We start from the raw sequence: 24,057 nt of genomic DNA on the forward strand, positions 1-24,057 counted from the left end.
GGCCACGAAAAGCTCTTGAAGAGGTAGTGGTGTCAGATATGGAAGGAATGTGGTGGAGCTGCCCATATATCCAACACTAACCAGCTCCACAAAAGCCTCTGGAGCAGACCAAGATTAGAACATTTATATCCTCAAAGACACCTTTAAGACCAGAGCAGTTTGTGCTGGTTTCTAAATAAAATGGCAAAGAGCTCATTCCTGCTGCCATAGGAACTCCCTCTCCCTACAACACCCAGTTTCTGGTGGACACAGTTTGGGTGCCACTTTGGGACAACCCCACTGAGGTCTCTCCTCTTCTATATTTATGTTTCCACACATGACTCTGCACATTATGGGATCTCAGGGCTGTTCCTGCTCTCTAGAGACAGAAGAAAAGTGGTGAGGAAAGATAAATGTGCCAATTTTTCAGCTGTTTTATGACTCAAACTCCTTTCTCTGTGTCCTGCAGCACAATATTATCGACCTGATCTCTGCCCACGGAGCAGGTTTGGATCAGATTGTCTGTTCTCTTATCAGTCTTTGCTCTAATTTGCCTGGTTATTTGGAGCCCTTGTACTCACAATTCAACACACTCCAACTCAACTTGGCATAAATGGATTATTTATCAATTTATGATAACTGCTGGCAGCCGGTAAATATCACTTGCTTATAAAATGCCTCCAAAACCCTGAGGAAAAAGTGGTTGGAGGGTGTTTCTGCATCCCTATGGAAAATAAGGGCTTTGTTCCTACATAGTTACAATTAGGGAAAGCTGGAAGTGCTTTGCACAGTTAGACCAAGCTCTGCAAGTGCCTTAATTCCCACACGACCAGGCAATAACCCAGCGCTCACCACCCTCTTCTCCAAGGGCAAACATCCTGCTTTCCTTGCCAGCCTCAGCACCAAAGCAGGACAGGATTTGTTTTCCTTCACACTCACAGAAAACTGGCTTTGCAAGCTGCAAATTTAAACTTGTACAACTTTGCATGATGTCATGCAAAGCAACCAGACTTCCAGTGCACATATTCTTCGGGGGATGCTTTCTAAAAAGAAGCTGATGTTTTTACTCCTAAACTCATCCATTCCCAGTTAACCAGAAGCATCTGAATCACTTCAAATGTGTAAATATCATTTAAATTATTATTGCCCCGTGTCCCTGTGCTCTGCTTGCTCTGCAGGAGCTCTGTGTTTAACCAGGTGAGCACTGACAACACTGGAAATTTGGGGGTTGACACGATGTGAACAAAGAAACTGGAGATTTAATATGACTGATTCATCTCTTATTGCCACTTGATGTACGAGGACTTCTCATACCAGAAACCCGCGTGCTTTAATTACAGTTGCACTGTGCACTGTAAGAACTCCCAGTTAAACCCTTCAGCTGCACAAATGAGTGGTTATCACACCTTTTCCACACTGAAATGAGAGGTAATTGCAGTTACATCACCCTGAGCACAAAAGGGTTGGTTTTTTTTTTCAGTAATTAATCGGCCATGCTGCCTAAATTACCCATTTCATGGACAGATGAAGACTAAGGAGTGTGTCAAAAATCTCTGCCAGGGGGAGTCATACAAATATGAACCCACACAGCACTATAGAAATGCTAAGTACTAAACACTTTCCTATGAATGGGGCTGATGCAGAACACACCAGACTGGCCTTTTGAATAATTTCACATATTTCTGATAATTTCTCAAACAGGAAATGAAATGAATAACAAGACCACTTCCTATACACTTCATACAATCTACATTCTGGCTCTTTGGTTTTTCTTAAGGAAGTTCCACACAAACGAGATAAATAACTTTCACATATTTGTTTCCCCCAAACAAGTTTTAATAAAGAAAATTCATTAGTTTCATTTAATCAAGAAATGAAATTAAACTGACTGCTTATGATCAGTGAATGTCCCTCAGAAAGTCACCTGGAGTAAATGGTAAGAACCATTCAATATGTGGCTAATTTTAATCCCCTTTAGAAGGTCAATAATGAAAAGAACAAGACCAATCAAGGACAGCAGTAATTGAGATATCCATGGGTAAATAACGGATCCATTTTTATCCCACATTCCCAAGGCTTGCCCTAACTGGAAAAGTACTACAGGCTCACAAGTCAGAATTTATGATCAGACACTATCTATGACATGTTGAGATAAATTCCACCCTGTAGTTCTGATTATTCCATATTTCCAGACTAGAGACAGAACTCAAATACCCTTTGAAGCTGTAAAATTCCTGCTCCTGGTGTTTTACTCCCAGGTTTACTGCTCATTCTGTTGAGACTGCAAGTCAGAGATTCCACATCACCCTGATTTTCAAACATGTTTCAGCTTTTGGTGAAAGTCACCCTTAATTTAAGTGCCGTGTCAGAAGTGGCTCCTCTTTGGGAAAATTCAGCAAACCCACCATTATTTTTGTTGAATTGCCTTCAGAAAAAGTAGAATATGACCCTTTGAGAGAAGCCTTGTGATGGCAGCATCAAGATGATCTTACCTCCCTTCTTCATAAGTGTGGAAAAATCAATGAGTTTGACTAAATTAATTTACTTCCACCTCAGCTCTTGTCAATACAAACAAATTATTCTACCTGGAGCTCTGTGCAGGGAGGTGCAGATACAGTCAATAACTCAGCAGGAAATGCTGCCTCACAACTGAAGCTTTTAGGTGTCTAAATCCCTGTCCCAAACTCTGGATGTTTGGTATGTAATGCACAGGTCACTTCTGGGTTGGTTTTCTAGAGTTGTGAACATCAACCCCCCTCCCCTCCTGCCATCTCAGTGCACACAAGGACACCCAGGCCAATTGTAGCTGTTCAGAACCCAGGATTGCTTCCCTCCTGGAAAAAGTACCTTTACCATTGGGATATGAAGTTATATTCCTGTATTCTTAGTGCAGCAATCCCACTGCTCCTCTTCACAGCAAGAGGTGATTTATGGGGCCTGTAAATGCCACTTCTGGACACACAAAAAGACAGAGGAACTCCAGCTCTCCCGCTTTCTCAAATGCATCTTAAGTCACTGTATAAAAGCAGCCAGTGCTGTTCTCTGCTTTAAGAGAGTTTGATCCAATTGCCCAGGACCAGAAAGACAACTGAGGAGTCAAGAAGCAATACAATAAATAGCTCTGGATTTTAATCCTCCAACACACCTAAGTCAAGCTGTAAGGTAAGTATTTCTCCCTGGGAGAGAGGTAAGACTTCATATACCCTCTTTCTGGTGCGTTCTCTTTTGGATGAGAGATTTAAATTTCTTTTAAAAGAAATTTAAGAACTGTTGAAATGAAAGAATTGTTGGTATTTCCATCACCCTGAATGCTTAAGACACCCCTCATGCCTTTGGATTCCGACATTAATCAGTCTCACAACCGAGTCTCTCAATTTAACGTCTCTCTAATGCAGAGTCTCGCTGCCACCAAAACCAACTCTGCCAAGGGAGAAACCTTCAGTGTGCAGAAGGCACCGTGACTGAGACACTTCTGGCTGAGGCAGTGGCACTGCTGATCCAGGAAGAAGTAGACTGCAGATCTTCCAGGACCTTGTGTGGTTCTTGGACAGCCCCAGGGCTGGGGCTGTGCTGTCAGCAGCTCATGGGACACAAAGAGAACTCAGCCTTGGGGCCCACGGGCTGCTCTGAGCAGCTTTTGGGGAAAATAAGCATCAAAGGGACAGGGGAAAATTCTGAAGTTTATCTTGTCCTTCAGGAAACTGCAGACCCACAGAAATCAATGAAACGAAGATCACTCACAGCTCCACAGGCTCAAACCTACTGCTTGCTGAGGGAATATTCCCAAACTTGCAGGATACCACAATCGATAAGAACTCCTCTCCCTCCCAATGGCTCAGGGGCAGAAAAATCTCCATCCCGAAGGAACCAGAGCTCAATTCTATTGCCTTCTGTGGAGTAATGATTTTGTCCGAGGTGTTTAAGCTCAGTCATGTCTGGAAGTGCCTCCCTGAGCCCTTCCATGCATCACTGATGCCTCAGGCCCTCAGCTCATGTCCTGCAAACAACCCAACCCGGTCACAACCACCTGGTGCTATTTCCTTCTTATCCAAGTGGCAGAAAAAACAACAGGTTTGTTTGGTTTGTTGCCATTTAATTATTAAAATGAGGGAGCTCTTTTCCCCCAGATCTCCATCAAGTTTAACATTTCAGGAATTGCTTTAATTTAATGGGATGTAAAACGCAAGCCTGGTAGCACAGACCAAACACAATCATTAAATTATGGAGTTTGGAAAATTACAATTTATTCCTTCTGTTCTGTCTGCCAAGAGCACAATGGAGGGTAGAGGGGAGAGGAGGAGAATGTGTATCCTTATATTTGCATCATCAGAAGAGAATGAAAGGACAGGGGTGGCACAGGGGGAGTCCTGTCCCCCTCTGCCCTGCAGCTGGGGGATGTGGGAAATCACTCCCACAGCACCTGAACACCTGCATTTTAGCCTGACCTAATACCAGAACAGAAATTATTGCTCCAACATGAGCCAGACTCAAGTGTCACTAAATGTCACTGTCAGATGTTATTTTTCCCTTGCCAGAAATGTGCCCAATTAACATAAAACCCAGACATCTAACATTCAGATGAATTAAATAATTAGGTAGCTAATGCAAATATCAGCTTGACACTATTAACCCTGCTTTGTACCACAAAACTTAGATCCCCTTCAGATTAGGACTTTCTGATGGTTTGTATGTAGAGTATCACAAATACTTGTTTCCAGACTGTCATGATTTGTTGGAAAATCCCTCCTTTTCCTGGGATCTCCAGTCCCCAGAGAATCCCTGAGTGAGCATCTCCCGAACCCTTTGCAGCTCTACAGCCTTGTAAATCACAGCTGCAAATTCCTGGCCCCACTGGAATCAGAGATTCGGGATGGCAGAGTTTGCAAAGCAGGAAGCAACAAATTTAGCTGGAAGTCCAGGAGAAGGGGAGGGATCTACCAAGAATAAACTCCTTTTGCACCAGAAAAATTGAATTAGACCTTATTCCAAGAGCAGATTCCTTTTTCCTGAGGAGAGAAACAGCTTCATTGCCTGGGCAGGAGGGCTCACATCCCATTAAAAGCTGTCCTGGACACCCTGCAGACACGTGGAATTGATGGTGTTCCAGCCTTGTTTACTGGGAACAAACCCCTGCAGATATCAATCCTAGGAAGTACCATGTCTGTGCTGGGGCTCCTGCTGGGGGATGTCGCTCTCTTAAATAATTAAAGATGAAGGATCGTTTTCCTGTTGGTAATTACCTTAAAAAAATGGGATATTTGGAAGTGTAGTCCTTGAAAGCATGTCCTCCTCATTACCCAAGAAAAGATGACACTGGACGGAGTTGGAAGGACTATAAAATACTCATTCTTGCTATAATGTCCTTAAAAAGGTGCTACCTGAGCATCTTCCAAGTTACCTGGGGACTGGAAAATGGAATGGGGGAAAACCTAGACTAGAATGGGTCCTGGACCTGGAATTGGAGAAAACTTTTGTTTCCATGACTGTTCCAACAAGCTGGACCTGGAATGTTTGGTCAGGACCCCTGGAATGCTTCTCTTTTAGGAGCACATTGTGTACAATGTATTGTGCAGCCCCCAGGGAAATAGGGGAGACAGGAAGGAATCACTTTGGTTATGACCTGACACATCCTGGATGTGCCATGAGAGTACAAACCAGGAGAAAATACGGCACAGCTTGGATTTTAATGCAGGATAAATATATATAATGAATAATAATTAAAGTAAATGCAGAGGAAAATATTTTAAGCACCTGAAAACCCCTCTTCTGAGCAACTTTAGATTGAAAGTGTCTGTATTTTCCAGCCCAAGGTGGCTTTCTTCCCACTCACACCCACGAGGGCACAGCAGAGGACAATCCCTTCCAGCAAAGCTCTAATTGCAGGTTCTGCCAGAGTGAGGGATCTCCTTCCAGGAGAGAGGGAAAGGCAAACCCTATGGCCCCGAGGTGTCAGGGCATTCATTGCCATGCAGAATGGCCCTCACTCCCAACAGCCCCTCATTAGCAGCACAAAGTGCCACGATAAAGAATTCCAATGCATCTGAGCCAACCACACCTCCCAATGGTTCCAGGCACAGTTTCTGATGTTAAATAATATATTTTCTCCCACACAGCAGCAGAACATCTCAGCGACTTTCAAGCCTTTGGAAAAATCCCAGTGTTTGAGCAATTCCCATCATATCAAAGAACATTTTTAATACCAGCTGGAGGAAAGGGGTCACTCATTGCTGGTAGTTTCCACCATCAAAGCGGGTATAATTTGACTTATGTAAACCACGCAGTGCAACTCTTCTGAGAGCACAGAGCCCCCAACATGACATAAAACACTCACCAGAATCCACAAAAACACTCAAGGAGTGTTTGGAAGTGAATCACTCGAAGCCATGTACAAACTGCTTTATCTCTAAACCCATTAGTTTACACACCCTTGTACTTTGAACACGCTCCTCAGATTGATACCCCTCAGCCAAATAATTGTTTTGATGCTCTTAACCAAGAAATTCCCTATACTGCCAAGTGTGCTCCTGGCTAAAGATGGCACAGAGGATATTTCAAGATTTCAGATTGTGGCTCCTCTTACTTGATGGGAAATGGGACAAAAATAAACATCAGTGGGATCCAAATGCCTCAACATGAACACAGAGAAACTGGGAATATGATTTACACCACAGAACACTGGACACAGTTTAATCAAGCAAAACATTCTCAGTCCTCATTGGGAAATATTTAACTGCTCTGGTTTGGGCATTTCAGGAATCCGACAGGGTTTTTATACTGCACCTGGAATTCTGTATTTGTCCCACATGTAACTGGGAAAACACTGGCAGGGTGCAGTCCTGAAACAGGACTGGCAGTTTTGGGAGTGCTTTGCAGGTCTTTAGAGAGTCCAGGGCTGTTCTTATTAACCACAGAACCTGCTTTGTTTGGGGGCTGTCTATCAAATCCCAAGGATAACTCAAAGTGGCACCATATTCCCATTTATAAAGGAAATTTGCACTGAATACACAATTCTTGCTCCTGGGATACTGAGTTCCTGTTAGAGCAGACTGCAATCTAGGACTAATATCTGGAGGATCCTGAAATTATTGCACGTGGAAAGAATTGTCATACATGGAAAACTAAAGGCTAGATCAGTCCACTGGGAAAGAGTAATTATTACTAGAAAATAAATCAGTCAAACAACTGAAAATCCAAGCTGATGACTCTAGACTTGTCTTTCCAAACTGCCATTGCATTTGGATCAAGCAGCTTTTGCAGCCAGGCCACAGAGCAGATATTCCCTGGAATTCCCAGAACAGCTGCCTCCAGCATCTTGGATGCAAAAATTTCCCTGGTGATTTATTCCTACCACCTGATAATAATTTCTGAGGGAAAGCAGAAATATTGGCCTTCCTGTCATGGGTTCAGAAAGAAAGATTATGGAGATCACTTGCTGCAAGTCCCTGTCTCCAATCACTGCTGTGATTGATGCTGGAGGGGCTCCTGCATCCCACACATAACATGGAAATGGCAATTTCAGGGAGCACAAAGGCTGATTTCAAGGAGCATATCTGGCTTTTAATCACTGCCTTGTTTTGGGCTGCAGGTAAAGGGTTTTAGTACAACCCTCTGGGCACAGAGGAGCTGCCCACAACCAACACAACGACAGCACCAGGATGGTTAAGATTCTTCCAACCTGGAAAAGAAAGTTAGTGAAGGTGATTAGTTTGGATCTAAAACAAGGTATAAAGTACCAATGAGGATAAAAGGCCAGAATTAATCTGTGAGAAAGAGCCTAAAGATGGCTAAACTTCACCTGCCAGACACAGTTAAAACAGAGCACCATCAACACCAGCTGGAAGCATCACATTTTACCTCCTGGAACACGGGAATATTCCTGGGCTCAAGTGCCAGTGGCTCTGGAATTGCTGAGGTGGGTGTTCATGAGCAGCATTTTCCATTGGGGGAAGCAAGTGAAGTCCTCAAACCTGGGGGGGGCAGTAGTGGGAATGAGGGGGAGCTGAGAACCAAGATTCCTTTTGGGAAATGCTGGGCTTGAGTTCCAGCAGAGTCAGGAGCATGGAAGAAAAGCCTTCAATCTCTTGTCCAAGTAAAGGGCAGCACCAGGTTCTGATCCAGTACAAACTCAAGGACTTTCACCTCAGTCCCAGAAAGTCACTGCTCAGACCTGCACAAGAAGTTCTTTTTTTTGGGAAAAATATGTCTCTATTGTCATCTCCACAGCCACAAATAACGTCCCTTTTATTTCTAAGGATATAATTGATGCCTGGGATTTATTGTGCACGTAAAGGCCACTATTATAATGACTTCACTAAAACTCATGAAATATTGTGGAAATGAAGAACTGCAGAGTCCTCTGGCACATTTGACTGTATTTGCAAGTAAAATCAGTGTAAGGTGTTATATAATTGGATGAATAATCAAAAAATGCTCATTAAAGCACCAAAGGATGCTGAGATAGCAAAATGCTACGACCTTCAGTGTTTTGCAGTGTCCATTTGGACTGTTCTTGCCTCCTGCCAAACAGAATAAATTCAGCTTTTGGAATTTTTTTTCCAGCAACCCCCCACTTCCAGCTATTTCCACCACCCACTAAAATGTTCTTTTATACTTCTTTAAGGTCCTTGTGAGTTCCCCGTTTCATTGCTAGAAAAGCTCATCAAAGTAAAAATCAGAGTATTTTCATAAGGTAGGAAAAAAAGGTTAGTAATCAATAGTTAGATACAGGGCAATTAATCTTAAAAGATTGTTGTTCCAAATATATTTTTTCCCAAGATATGAGACTAACACACACAGTTGACCAAAAAACTGAGTTTCTGTGGTCAAAGTTAAATGCATTTCTTACACTTGATTAGATGACAACCTAAATAAGTACAAGTAACATCTCTTATTCTGTTAGTTGTAATTTCACTCAGCAGGCATCAAACATCATTAGTTGAGATAGTTTTGGGATTTTGAGATTTTTTTTTTTAATGGAATAACACCATGAGGTGTATATTTGGAATTATGTATAAGCTTTTCCTCCAGGGAATAAAGAAAAAAAATCCCACAGATATTTATGGGAAGAAAAATGACAAAAAAGAAGCTCTACAATAATTCTCAATAGCAAAAAACTGAACCACAGATCTTGAACAAGCAAAAACTACCAGGAGTATATTTTAAGCCTGACCTTTGGGGATCTTTTCTAGCTTATTTTTTAAAACAGAAGTAGCTCAGATTTGTGGTTTCTGTAGCATAGCAGGAGGTTCAAATGCTCATGAAGAAAAATACTGTGGTAAGAGATTTTTTTTTAATAAAGAAACCCCAATTTATTATTAGAAACCCCCATTTTCCAGCTTAAATACTAAAGTTTAAAACTTATAAATGTTACCATGTACCTACTAATTTCCTTTTGTAGCATACTATTTTTGATGGCTTTTAATCAGAACCACATCAGCACTGGTTTCTGTAGCCAAGCTTTTTTAGCTGTTCTGACATGGATGCCCACAACCCATTAAACACATGTTCTGTTCACTCCAACAACCTCACAAAATACTGTTATTGATTTTCATAGTGAAATGATTTTCATACTAAAAATGAATGCAAAGAGAAGCCAGTAATGGACCATTTCAGAAGCGAGACGGGGAAGGAAAACACTAACAAGCTCTTGCACATATTTACTCACTATTTACAAACAACACATGATAAATGTCTTAGGAATATTTCATTTGGCAACAAAGGCATTAACACAATTCAAACCTTCCTCTAAGGGCCCATCCAGCACCATCACACCCCGCTTTGCTCTTTAACTGCTGCTGCCAAGTAGTTTTGCAAAGCAAATACAATAGGTGGATGCAAAGGGTTCAGTTTTATTTTCAACGGCAAGATAAACCACTTTGAATTCTGTCTATTGTTACCATGCAGGAAGAAACCTTTAAAAGACACCCAAGAACAGCTAAGTTTTGAGCCACAGTTCTTCCAAGACTCGCAAAATTAGGAGAGAAAGGCCTTTCCACCCAGTCCAGAGCCACCTCACAGTGCAAACACAGCTCTTCCCCTCAGACCGCCATTATTGACATTTGGGGAAAAACTCCAAAACCCCACAAACAAAGTCCCTCCTTATGTATTAAAGGACCACATTTCTCAGGGGTACTCCAGGAAAAAGCAAGTTTTCCACACAAGTTGTTCCCAATTTAAGCATTTCTGCAGATCAAACCATTAAAAACTCAATAGCAAAAAAACCACAAGAACCAACAACAACAACCCCTCCCCAAAAAAACCACAGCACATTGAAACACACAGAACATTCAATTAAACCTCATATCCAAATACACAGAACGTTAAATTAAACCTCATAAAGCAGAGACATAATAAAGCCAACACAAATGCCTCAAAATGTCTCATGTCCAAGTTAAAGCCCCGGCTCCCTTTTCCCACCCTCTCCCCAAAGCAGGTCCCTCATGAGGGCAGGCTCAGCCACAGGCTCTTACCTTGACAGAGGAACATCCTGATGCCACAAGGGATCCAAGAACACAAATATCCTGGAAACAGCGTGGGAGAACAGCCCTGCTTGGGTGCTGGAAGGGGAATGGAGCTGGGAAAAGGGATGGGGAGGAGGTCCAGCTGCAGGCGATGCACCCTCAGCAGTGCCCTCACACCACAGCTGAGGGGGATCATTGCATTGGAAAAGTCCCTCAGAAAACCATCAGGTTTTGTTCACCTGCCTTTGAACTGTGATTTTATAGTGTCTTTGTATCATCTCCATAAGTCTGTTGTTTCCTAGGATGTTTTTTCCTGTTTCATTTAGGCAAGAGAGGCCTTTCTGCCCAATCCAGAGCTACCTCACAGTGCAAACACAGCTCTTCCCCTCAGAGTGCCATTACTGACATCTGGGGAAAAAAACCCTGAAAAACCACAAATCATGTGCCCTCTTACGTATTAAAGGACCACGTTTCTCAGGGGTGCTCCAGGAAAAAGCAAGTTTTCCACACAAGTTGTTCCTAATTTAAGCATTTCTACAGATCAAACCAGTAAAAGCTCAATAGCAAAAAACCCACAAGAAATAGCAACAACCAAAAACCCCTCCAAAAAACCAGCATGTCGAAACACACAGAACATTCAATTAAACCTCATATCCAAATACACAGAACGTTAAACTAAACCTCATAAAGCAGAGACATAATAAAGCCAACACAAATGCCTCAAAATGTCTCATGTCCAAGTTAAAGCCCTGGCTCCCTTTTCCCACTCTCTCCCCAAAGCAGGTCCCTCATGAGGGCAGGCTCAGCCACAGGCTCTTACCTTGACAGAGGAACATCCTGATGCTCTTACCTTGACAGAGGAACATCCTGATGCCACGAGGGATCCAAGAACACAAATATCCTGGAAACAGTGCAGGAGAACAGCCCTGCTCGGGTGCTGGAAGGGGAATGCAGCCTGGGAAGGGGAAGGGGATGGAGAGAAGGTCCAGCTGCAGGTGATGCACCCTCAGCAGTGCCCTCACACCACAGCTGAGGGGGATCATTGCTTTGGAAACAGCCCTCAGAGAACAGCCCTTGGGTTTGTTCACCTGCCTTTGAACTGTGATTTTATAGTCTTTGTATCAACTCCATAAATTGTGTTTAATCCAGGGGATGTGGATATCAGTGTATGGATAATATTTCCCATCCTTATATCTAGATATCCCCACATCTATTTCCCAGTTTCTGAACATGGCACAATCCTTAGATCTCCATCCACACTCCCTAAATCAGGGGGATGTTTTTCAGTCCTTCAGGACAGCTCAGAAGAAATAAAGGTGTTTTCACTGAGCCACCTCAGACTGTTTTTCTCTGCCCTCACGTTTGTGGTAGCTGAATTCGCAGTGATTTCAGAGAATACCCACATGAATATATTGTTTAGTGAAAGCAAAAATGACACAAGGCTCTGGAAACACAGTGCCAAGTGTCATTACTGTAGTATTTTTTAATTCTATCTTGGGGAGTAAAGTCCATTAAGTGCCTTACCCATAAAGGGGGATGGTACTGGGAACAGAAAAAACTTCCATGCAAAGGCTGGAATACATCTGCTGCCACAGAACAAAAGGAAAATGAAAAATAGGCCTTAAAAGCCAAATGAGTAAAAAAATCGGTTTCCTGGGCCAGGGTTTGCTATGAATAGATCTTTTCAGCCCTAAGCAGTGCTAAGAAAGTCAATGCTTCTCCAAGCCAGGTTTCAGCTAAAAAAGAGGTGTTGCTTTATTCCTTCTTCTCCCTCATAAGCTCCGACTCCTTTCTGCTCATTCTGCCTCTTCTTCCTACACTGAGGAAAGTAAAAAAAGAGGAGTGGAGCTGGGCAAGTTTGACACTTGGCTCAATTCTTACCTTTGTAGAGTTTCTTTCTCTGAATGACATCTGAAAATCAGGAAAACAAACTGGAAATCTTAACAACAATAACCTTTGTGGTTTTATCTGGCAGATTGAAAAAGGCAGGAAAACAGGAACATCCTCACTGACAGCCCTTTCCCATGTGAATTCATGTGGGAAAAAAATCCTTACGCTAAATAAAGCTCAAACAATGTATTCTGAATGTCTTTTTCCTGTATTTAAACTAGATTTCTTTCTTGTGTCATGTTAAAGTGATGTCAAACATGGATTTGACTTGGATCATATCAGAGAGCTGAGGCCAGTTTCAAGGCTTGCTCTGCCAAACTGGATCTACCTGGGATCAGAAATTCCTGATGGTACAATCTGAGAAAACCTCTTTTCTTGGTGGCTGGAAAATCCACTCAGCAAATTCATATAAAAATAATAATAATAATAAATAAATAATAAAAAAATAACAATAAACAAGAACAGAATGGAAATAAGTTAGTCCTTCCCTAAAACACTGGGATCATTTTCTGATGATGATGATCGAGACTGAGATGGAAAATTTATCTCCTGCTTCCATCATTATTGATTGTTTGGGATGCTTCACTTCTTCAAACATCTGTCTGCACACTGTGTAGAACTTACGTAACCTATTAATCACTGTGTTGTTTCTTGTTAACAGAGAGACCAATTTTTGTCAATACACTACTAACCAATATGTCACAGAGTTTGACTGCAGCTGCAACAATCCCAAACATTCATTAATTCCACCAGAAGAAAGGCTGAGGATAAAAGCTGGAAATTCCACCCCAGCCTTACAGATTCCATCCAGTTTAGTTTTGTATGCATGGGCTTTATCGCAGAACTAAGGATTTACGCAGTGGCCACTTGCTTTGCATGGATTACCAACAAAAGCTCAACTCTGTTTAGAAAGTCAATGAAATTCAGAGCCACGAAACTGAAACCCTGCTCTGAAAGACTCAAAGTATTGCTTTTGTATCTCAGGCTTTATTGACAGGAACTCTTGAGCTACTGAAAGACAAAAATAGCATTTCAAACACTTTCTAGGACAACCCCAGAGGTCTCAGACAGGGGTCTGAGCATGTCTGGGTGAAAGTTCCAACCTGTGGAGCTGCAAAGCACCACCTTTTAATATTAAGGTGATTTTTCTCCATCCTTAGAGGCTGCAAAGATGCCTGAGTGCCTCCCTTCCTTCAGGGGATTCTCCCAGGGAATATGTTCTCGTGGGATTTAGAGACTTTACACGGTTCCTTGAACTTCTGAGTACAGCCACAAAAGTCATCCTAAAACAGGCTGCTTTTTATGGCATCAGAACTAGTGGGTCATTCTAATGCCAGTCATTCACTGCCAGGACAGAAATGATCTGGGCTGGGATTTGGAACTCATTTGAAATGCTTTGCCTACCTGATGGATTAACAACCTTAACACTGTTAACATGGGGAAATACCAGATGGGAGGAGGTAGACTGGAGGCAGCTGCTCACCATGGAAATGTTTCTGGTTCAGAAACATAAGGTGACCTCATAATTTAAAAACTGTCAAAATTTAAAATTTTAAATTCCCAGCTGTTACTTATCCTCCCTTCAATGCTTGCTCTGCCTCCCTCATCTTCCTTGGTTAGGCATTGACCACGAATGGACTATTTTTCCCTGGGAACTGAGAGCATCTAATACAGTCTGGCTTTGAACTCTGCTGGATTTCCCTAAAACATCATTCAATAGAGACAATTTCCTGGATAGGACTTTTTCATTGCAGTGTTTTCAACTCTACAGCCTTATATAGGCACAATTTGCTGTTTTTTCTCCGTACAGGAATCTTTGTGTTTCCAAGGAAAGGTGACAACACCCACCAAAGCCCTGCAGAAAGATCAGTGTCCATAGGACCATTTCACTGGAGACACTTAGGGATTCTTTGGGAGAAATGTTATAAAACTGAGTTCAGGTAATTGGGCAGAGCACAGGGAAGGGGTGAAAGGACTCCTCACAACTGTGATTTTAGTGCTAACTGTACCACCACTTAACTAACCTGTGTTTGGAATGATAAAAAGCCATTTAAAGGAGGCTGGGGAGAGTGAAGAGGAAGAAATAGATTAATAGATCTCCATGTTGAGCATAATTGATTTGGGGCATGTACTCCACAAACCCTTCACCAATGATTTATCTTCATTTGGTGGGCAGAACACCGAGTTCAGTCAGGTCCTCAGAGAGCCATCCATCAACTGCCTCATCAGCAGAAAGAAGTGGTGCCTCCTCTTGCTATTTTATCTTTCCTTTTGCTTCCATATGTGACTTAAACAAAACAGGGGATCATTTTCCTTTGAAAAATAAATAAATCACTGCTGGGTTTAAGGGAGACCCAGCACACACTGAGCTGTTACTGAGTCAGCTCCAAAGCTGATCCTGCATCTCCCACCTGCCGAATTCCAGCTCTGCTCATCCCCTGCACACGGACAAGGGAGAGGTAATGCCTTATTTAAACTGCTGGGGATAAACCTCAAACAATCTGTTCTGCTGTTTGGTGCAAGGAACATTTTCTTTGAGGATTTAACAGGGCTCAACACTCCGGTAATGAGCAAAATAGGAGAGACAGCTCCTGATAAAAGCAGTGTGTCCAAATACCTCCAGCACATTCCTTCTGCCTCCAAGTAAAATGCCACGGGAAGGGAGTCCTGGGCCAGGATATCTTCATTTTCCTCTAGAAAAATTGCTGAGGAGACTCTAAGGAGCAGTTTCTTCACACCCATTTTCCCTGGAATTGCCAGCAGAGCAAGGCACCACTCCAGGCTTTAATCTTGGTGCTGCAGCCTTCAAAATGTAAGCCCTGCTGACCACCCCCCTGCCACATACCACTGCAATAGGCTGGACCTACATTTTGCCTTTTGGAGCACTTTGCTTCTTGCTTACCACTGATTTTCTCAGGCAGAGGGAAGTTCGTATAACCCCTGGTTCTCTCAGCAAGAGGTTTCAACAGGGTTAGGAAAAGGTGGGGAGAAGGAATGTGTGCAACACACCAAAGAAAAGGAACTAGAGGGGATTCCTCAGTAAGCTGCAGCCAGGGTCAAACTGATCTCCAACATTAAATGAGGACAAAGGAGGATGGAATAAAAACACAACAGGCATGAAATTTGGAAAAACAAAAGCCATCCTATGTCCCAATCACCCCCTTTTTGAACGATCTATTTTCTCTGCATAATTGTCAATTCTGAGGAAGACTGATCCAATTCTTTGAAATGCCATTTAAGAACTGCCTGGGCAGCAGTATTTGCTTTTAGGTGTGTGAGCTCACTGAAACGGGCATCTCATTTATCATATCCAAACATTATTTTTTGGTGACATTTAAATAACACTGAAGTCCATCAGGGCAGACAGCTCATGGCAATTTTGGGAACATTTCCTCAACTGCTTACCTTGCTTTTCATCATTTTTGGCTGATCAGGAGCATGCAGATGATACATGTGATCAACTCACAGTCTGGACATTTGCAGCTCTGTACCTTCTTCCTGATGATAATTCATGGACAGCTAGAAAAGATGAGGTAGGAGGATCATTTAGACCAAGCACCACTGTCAGGACAGGTTGCTAAACACCCAAACCCCAACAATCCCTAACTGGAACTCCTTGAAAATCGATTTATTGCCTCTTGTCCTGCCAAGATTTTGCATTCAAAGCAACACAGGGTGGGAAATAAGAAATAATTTCCATTTCTTTTTTTTCAGGATGATTTCAGGAACCCTGAAACTGCGACTTCTGAAGTGCCACTGACAGTCTGTGTATTTACTCTACAGAACTGCAATAATATGTGATTAGTTAAAATGAAATACAGTCCCCAATTCATCTTTGCAAAAGGCTTGGAAAAGTTGATGAGGAGAAAGGCAATTTTCCTTCTATAAAGCAGCTCCCAGCACAAGGAATTTTTTTTTTTCTATTAAAAACTGACCTAAACTGAAAAGAAATATTCTTCAACAAGGGGAAACCTGATCCTGCATGAAAGTGGGAGTAGTATAGGAATTAAATCATATATTTTCAGCTTTAGGAACTGATCTGTAAGTCAGAAATGCTCCTGTTTGTGGTCATACAAACAGTTTGTGGATCCATGACTTCAGTGACCAAGTGTTTTGCCCTGAGATAATCCATGGGGAATAACTGCACTCAGCCTTTCATCTGCAGTTTTGTACAGACCAATACATTTAAGATGGACAGTTCCAAAAGGCCAAACTCCACTGTCAAACCCAGCAAACAACCAAACTTAAAAAAATACCAATCAGCTATTTCTCCATGAGCTGATCACTGTCCCTGCACTGAGCCCAAGGTACACAGTGCCCTGTTAGTGCTCTACAAAGAAGTAAAATATCAGTTTTATTCGCTATACAAAATCTTCTATTAAAAATGTTATGAATATTTAAAATCTGCAAGTGCATTTTTTTATGTTCTCCATCATGGCCTAGCACAACTCCTGTAGTGTTCAGTGTGATTTATCCCTGCTGAAACCAATAGCAGGTAATAGAAGAGGCCCCCCCAGCACTGTTAATTAGCCCAGGTGTTAATTGGGTGTTCCAGATGGGCAGACAAGCAGCAGTGGGACAGAGAGGCAGGGCTGAGAACCTCTCAGTGCCCTGAAGGATGGATGATGCATCTCCAGTTGTGTGACCTTCCTTGTCATAGGAGACACATCATGGTGAGAAATATCAATGCTGAGACAAGTCACAGACACTAAAATACAGTAAAATGCAAAAAATAGAGAAACAAGTGAATATCTTGTCAGCTCAAGTGCGCCCATTAATTGAAATAAATGAAACATCCCAGCCAAGGAAAGGAATGGAATCTGCAGTGAGTGACAAAATTCCTGTTTTGAAGGATGGCTGGGTGGCTTCCCACAGCTCCATCTCCCTTTGGATAATCATCTCCCAGCAGGAAGAACGATAACATGTCAAAGGTTTGTCATCCTTCTTCTTCACCCCCTCTAATTGCTATTTTATCTTTCAATAATTGGCAGACGCAGAGCTCAGTTGTGGCTTTTGTGTTAACCCACAATACTGGGGGAAGGGGGGATAAATTCCCAACCAAGGATTTTGCTTTGCACACTTGGGCTTGCAGGAATAAAATGAAACAGTTCAATGGAGTTCTAGAATATCACAAAAGTGCTGGGATATCAAGTATCTGCAGAGCTTTGAGCTGAGTTAAACAAATCCTTCTCAAAGAAGACTTTTTAAGTGAGAAAAGAGAAAAAAGAAAGAAAGGAAAGAGAAGAAAAAAAGGCACATATATGTAAATTAAAACAAAAAACCAACTTCATCTGATGGGATTGAATTTATGGCCAGGTGTGTGAGCAGTTCTCCCTGCCAAACCTTTATATGGGAATTCTTATTTGCTATGGAAATAAACTGGACTCCGTGCTCCTCCTTCCTGGAGATTCCAGCCAGCACATACCTACTCCAGGGATTTCCTGTGGCTTCCTACCTTGATTGTTGGATAAGGCAGCATCCCACTGGATAGAGCCCAAAGCAGAGTCATCTCCCACTCCAGCACAGTTCACCCACATCCTTATCCCTCCAAACACCGACACTTGGCAGGGCTAATATGGAACCAACAGCCAATCTTGGCAGTTATCTGTAAATAAATACTATTGTTCTCCCCAAACTTTCTCCACATCCTAACACAGACCAGCTTTCCCACGTTCCATCCGATGATTTGCTCCCAAGGATTCCAGTGCGACTGATTTCCAGTGGGCCAGAAAGCAGCTCATCAGCTGAAGGCTCTGCAGTGGCAACCTGTCAGCTTTAAAAACATTTTTCCTGTTACCTGCTAAAGTTATTTAGGTTTCCTTCAAGGTTTGTATGTGCCAACTTATTTAAATTATTTTCCAATAGACCCTGAAAATCACAGAGAACAGAAATAAATGGCTGAAGCACGGAGAGCAAGGATATGTTGCTCCAGATTATCTGTCTCTTTGGCTTCATCTCCACGTAAGCACAGAAACAATATGAGTCAAATGTAAAGAAACCAGAAAAACATCAGCTTAAGCATAACAAATTACTGTATTACTGAGGAACATGAAGAACAAACAACCCATGTGCAGCTCAGAGAGAAATCTGGATTTTTGTCATAAATCTTATATAAGGATGGGATCATTATGTCTTACAAAAACCTCACATTCATCTCTCTGCTTTCATTCTCTGAGTTTGGAGGGAAATCCCACATCCTGCCCAGCAAAGCAAGCTGAGGAAACTCCAAATGGAAATCTCCAGATGTTCCCTCAGAGCCATAAAACTTAGCACATGAATAGCTGCATGGATTTTGTACATTTAGTGTAGCAATCACAGGATCTCGAGGACAATAACTCCAATCCTCTGCACAACACATTTATGAGGCTCCAAATGGTAAAACCATCACACTGATTCCCATCACTGGAGCGAGAAATTCCTTGTTACGATGTTTTACTGAGAATATGGAGGGGGGGAGCACTGAAACACATAAAAATATCTAAAATTTGGGATATCTGAGTACAAAAACCAAAGCAGGAGTTTATGGTGATGTCAGTGTTTTCCTTTTCCTCCTTCTTTGGGGTCACAGGCTCTTCCTGGCCCTCTGGACAAGCCTGGCTACAGCAGCCAGGAAATCCCTCGGCGCAAAAACAACTGGGACTCAGCAGAATTCATCCCCTGCAAGTTTCTCAGTGCATTTCAGCTACTTTTAAATAATAATAACAACACCAGCAAAATCAAATCTCCTGGTGCTCGGGGTTGTTACCTTTCGGTGTTTCTAACACGCTCAGTTCTGCAGGAGCACAACTAATCTGGGCCTGTTGAAATGCTCTCCTGCCTCCTCCTCCCCCTCTCCTGTGGAATATCATTCAGAATTGAGGGGTTTGGCCCAAGATTTTCAGCTCCAGGGAGCCCAAACTGCAGTTCAGGCTCCACCATGGGCCAAAAACAGAATTAGAGGAAAGAAATCCCCTCACCTTTCACTCTGTACTTCCCTTCCCCAAGGCTGCCCACAGGAGAAGGATGAAGGAAGAGCTCATTATTCCCTAATGGTGCATTATTCCTACCACTGAGGGTCAGGGGTTTGTGTGTGCCAGTGCTGTGGGACTGGCACTGAAACAGCACCAGACAAGGTGCATTAACCTGCTCAGTATGAGTGAGGAAAGAATCAAAAAATTAATTTAAAATTTACTTAAAAATTAAATTGAAAATTAATTTTAAAATACCCTCGACTACTTGATCCTCAACTCCCTCATAAATCAGGAGCCCAGAGACTCAGAAATCCCCAGTATTCCTTCTCTGGCAGGCACTGACCAGCCCCGGGACACCCCTCAGTCCCTCTGCCAGGGCAGCAGTTACATGCACTGATAAAAGAGGTGGGAAAAGTCCTTACAATGAGTCATCCCACAAAAGCCTATTGTCTTTTTTTCTGGCCTAGGAATGGATTGAAAGCAGCCTCCCCTGTTTCCATGGCACCCAGAGCGGCAGCCGATGGCCTTGTTATCACAAGAACTCTCCTAAATTTCAACACATTGCTGGGAGTTGCTATTTTGTGGGTTTGTAGGGTTTTTTTCCCTATATTCAGGTGATCCTCCATTCCTGGAACCATCAAAATGGTCCCAAAGTCTCTGGTGGAGTTCAACTCTTCATAGCGGTGATAGTTTTTAAACAAGAAATAAAACAGAACACGAATCCCTCGGAAAGAGAGAATGAAAAAAAAAACCCAAAACCCCTTATTTTTTTCTTAGTTATCTTGGGCTTGGCAGAGCTCTAAATAGGTTTGTCTGGTGGATCCTACCTGGGCAGCATCTGCTCACACCCACTGAAGAACAACCAAGGATGGCCCTGGAGACAGAATTCCTTCCCCTTCAGCTGGGCTCCCAAAAAGCTGCTGTGCTGCCCTGGGGAGTGTTGAAAAGAAACTAATGAACGTGGGCATTTTACACTCAGAGACACTTTTCATCACTCAGATTCATCTCTGTAAAGCCTCATGAATATGTAGCAGTGTCTTTTACTTCTTTTCAGGATCTCCCAGGCTCGGGGATTTTTAGATTTCTTTGGTTTCGAAGGTATTGATTCCGTGGCTTCCACTTTGATTTTCTGTACAATTATAAGTGATTGAACATTGAGCAGCATCTAGGAACTGGAAAAGAATTGGTCTGTCATGGTTTCAAAGGTAACTGAAAAAACCCTGTACATTATCCCCTGTGTTTTGTTAATTATCCTGGTTTTTTACGCTGGCCTGGCACAGATGTGCCTTGTGACCCAAACTCACCAAAGAACTGCTCTTTCCCCAAAGAATCTGTGATTCACTTATTGAATGATAAAAAATAATAGGTCCTGTAGAGCTTTAGAACTACTTATTCCTACAAATGGGGCTTCTTGGTACAGTGTGAAAAATAAAACTGAAAAGCCTCGCCTGAATTTCAAAAAGTGCTTTTCCCCACATTTAGATATTAATGTTTCTACGTGTAAAAATCTTGTTAAAAGTGACTGTCCTACAGACAATTACACAGAAAAATATACAGAAATAAAATCACATGAGCTTAACCCAACTTCACCTCACAGGAAATGGACTTTTCTTTGGGAGCCAAAGGAAGGAAAATGTGGATAGGGAATAAAGTTCTTTAGCAACAGTAACTTAATCACTCCAGTTACTGACAGATCATTTTACTATGAGAAATAACATACAATAAAACTAGAGAAGATTTTCTCAGTGTTTTGGGAGATGCTGCTGTAAAACATCTGAATTATCACTGAGAGGTTAAAAAAGCACTTTGGCATTCCAGGCTCTACCAGATGGTTTGTATCCTCATTCCTTGAGGAGCTGCAGAGGCACAGGGAGTATATTCCAAGAAAATACAGCCCCAGCAAACCTCCATTTCATCCACAGAGGCCTTAACAAAACGACTGAAACAACTCCAGTTTAGCACATCATTATAAATCACTTTACAGCCCTAATATCCTCAGGTTCAGACATTAAAAGGACAATAAAACTGCTTAGGAGGTGCTCTCTCCAGCTAAGAAGCACCATGGAATTCACCAAACTGACTCCAGTTTCTGGGGAATGGCCTGGAATGTTAAAGAACTAAAGTAGTTGAGGAGTCTATTAATTTTGGAGGGGGTGTATATATATATATATATATATATACATACACACTATATATACACATTGAATCTTTCAAAATGCACCACTCTAGCAAAGTGAATTAAATGCCATTGAGGGAATATTAAGCAACTCCAGAAGAAACTATCACTCTCCCTAATTTCTTTCTTCATGTCTCAGGCAGGTAAATTATGAGGAATTTGCTATCAGGGAGGAAAACATTTCAATCTTGCCCAGATAGCAGTAATGAGATGTGACAACAGCCCCAATCTGTGCATTAGGAGGGCTCAGAAGGCTGTTTGAGGCTGTGCTGGGGGCTCATCTGCAAAGGCAGAGGGTGACACTGTAAACCTGCTCTGCCTGTGCTCCTCTCCTTTTCCCAGCCTTGGCAGGGCAAACCAATCCCTGCACCTCCAACAGAAACCAGGGTAAGTGACTGAGAGAGACAGAATTAATTCCTCGTGTTTGATGTGTTCTGCTTCTCCCCACTATGCAATTTAATCCAATAGTGCTGCTCCACACAACTGGTGGGATTTATCGGACTCTCCTGCAGTTCATGTTTTTATTTGGAAATTGTTATCTTATTGATTAGATTTTTCATATACTTCCCATTAACTTGCTTCTATCTCCTCCAAAACACTTTCCACACTTCATTTTGTCCACAGTGCAGCTCTACTTACTCAAATATTATATCACATAATTTTATATAACTACAGTATACAACATAAAATGAATGCAAGGTTCAGGGTCAATTTGAAAGATTAAAAGTAAGATTTAAATTCTCCTGGGTGAAAGCGACTTCTGAAAAAGTTAATTATTCCTCTTTAGCTCAGATTTACCCCTTCAAGCTTTCTGCTCACCAGAGCTCTGAAAGGATTTCACTTTTCACTCCTGGCCACAGAATGGCCCAGCAGAATATTAAAAGCTGAAATAATGTGTGAGACCTGAAGAGTTATTGCTGCTATTTACGAAGTACCAGGAACAGGTCCTGCTTTCAGTTATTTCTGAAGTTACTCCACTGAGTCTGCTGCCCTATTGCCCTGCATAATATGTACATCTAAATGTACCCAGCGTGGGCTCGAAAGCACTCCTGGCCCGCTCGGGGCACATTTCAGCTCCATGTGACGCTGATAAACAGCCACGAGAGAGACACTTGTTCCTAAAAGAGATGCTTTAGGCTAACAGGAAATATTATCAATAAACCTTCTGTGCATTTGAGGAGGGGAAAATAAGCTGTATTTCTAATGTGCCCTGTCAAGGCACCTGGTTACAGCTTTTATTGGGTTTAATGGGATGTGTTTGGTTTCTGTTGAAAATGGAGTGGAAATGGAACGTAGGTTTCACAGAATAGATTAACATCTCTTATCTGAGGCATTATTATCTCTTAAAATATAATTTTTAGCCCTAGAAAACCACAGGAACACACAGTCTGTGGCTCAAAGAGGTTACACACAGTTGCAGTGCCTGTGCCCACTGAGAGGTGGCAGAGGAGGAGGAGAAAGAAAAGGACCAGGGATTCAGGAACCTGCTGCCCCCGGGCCTTTGGCTCCCAGGAGGTGTGAGGAGAAGGATGGATCCCAAGAGCCATTCCCTGGGTGGGAAGTGCTGGAGCAGGGTGACCATCACCATGCTGTGGGGGTCAGAAGGGAGGAAGGGTCTGTGCTGGCTGAGGGTCACCCCCAGGACTCTGGAGAGTGCCAGCACCGGGAATTGCCCGCAGGGTGCTCTGAGGAGAGTCTGGGGTGCCCACAGCTGGTTCCAATGGGTTCCATCCAGCTCCAAGGGCCTTGAGAGCCTTCTGGATGCCGGAGCTGTGGGACTCCTCCTGCAGCCCATCGGGTGGTGTCCTTACAGGTGCTGTGAACTCAAAGGCAGGAAGAATATCCCACATTCCCATGCAGCAGGGAGGGGAGAGTTCTGTGGGATGTGTTGAGAGAATATCTGCTACTCTTGCATGCAGTAAAAAAATACAGGGTTGAACTGGGGTTTTAGAAGGTTCTTCTAAGACAACTTTGAAGGAGGAGGTTTGTGGCAGCTCCGCAGTGTGACCTTTGGAGCAGCCGAGGGGCTGATTTGCTCACCAGCCCATCAAAGACTCACCACTGTCACTGCCTCTCCCCCATCCTTCCCCCAGGGCTCTGCTGCTTTACTGCCACTGAGTTTGGCAGGAACTCGTGGCTTCCCAGGAGTCATCTGGGGTGACCAGATCCAGAATCCCTTCACTTCCCTCCTCTTGTTCCCCGCAGGCCCCCAGAGCCTCCCACATCCCTCACCGTGAACCTCCTCGCTCCTGAGCCTGAGGTGAGGTCACCCAGCACTGCCTGGACAGCTGGGATGGATAACTGGGCACCTTCCAGCCTCCTGGAGCAGAGGCAGAGCCACAAAGCCTCCTGGCAGGAGAAGTGCTCTCATCAGTCCTCTCCATGCCCCAAAACCCGCAGCAGAACAAGGGTTCCAGCACATTGCACAGCACTAGGGAATACGAGAACATTCCCACCAGGATGGAATGTTTTCCTGTTATCTGATTAGGTGGGGCTTAATAAAGAAGCTGGAGCAGCACAGGATGTTCCAATGCAATGGTGCTGCATTAACAAGCAGTAACTGATGATTTTTGTCAGCCCTACAGGAAGAGAGGCAGCACTG

At 42.8% G+C, this 24,057-nt stretch overlaps 1 long non-coding RNA gene across 1 annotated transcript in view; it reads right to left on the reverse strand.

Moving 5' to 3' along the window:
- The window catches only part of LOC127473369 (uncharacterized), a 38,119-nt gene extending 17,909 nt beyond the window's left edge, over positions 1-20,210 (reverse strand). The window contains exons 1-2 of the long non-coding RNA XR_007905397.1: positions 20,107-20,210; positions 15,735-15,848 (exon numbers count right to left, since the gene is read on the reverse strand). This is a non-coding gene — a long non-coding RNA (uncharacterized LOC127473369). The remainder of the gene's footprint in view (positions 1-15,734; positions 15,849-20,106) is intronic.
- Between the last annotated feature and the right edge of the window lie 3,847 nt (positions 20,211-24,057).

This window comes from Manacus candei, unplaced genomic scaffold, assembly GCF_025592945.1.
Source record: "Manacus candei isolate 608988 ecotype Guabito, Panama unplaced genomic scaffold, ASM2559294v1 h1tg000035l, whole genome shotgun sequence".
In the NCBI taxonomy this organism is placed as follows: domain Eukaryota; kingdom Metazoa; phylum Chordata; class Aves; order Passeriformes; family Pipridae; genus Manacus; species Manacus candei.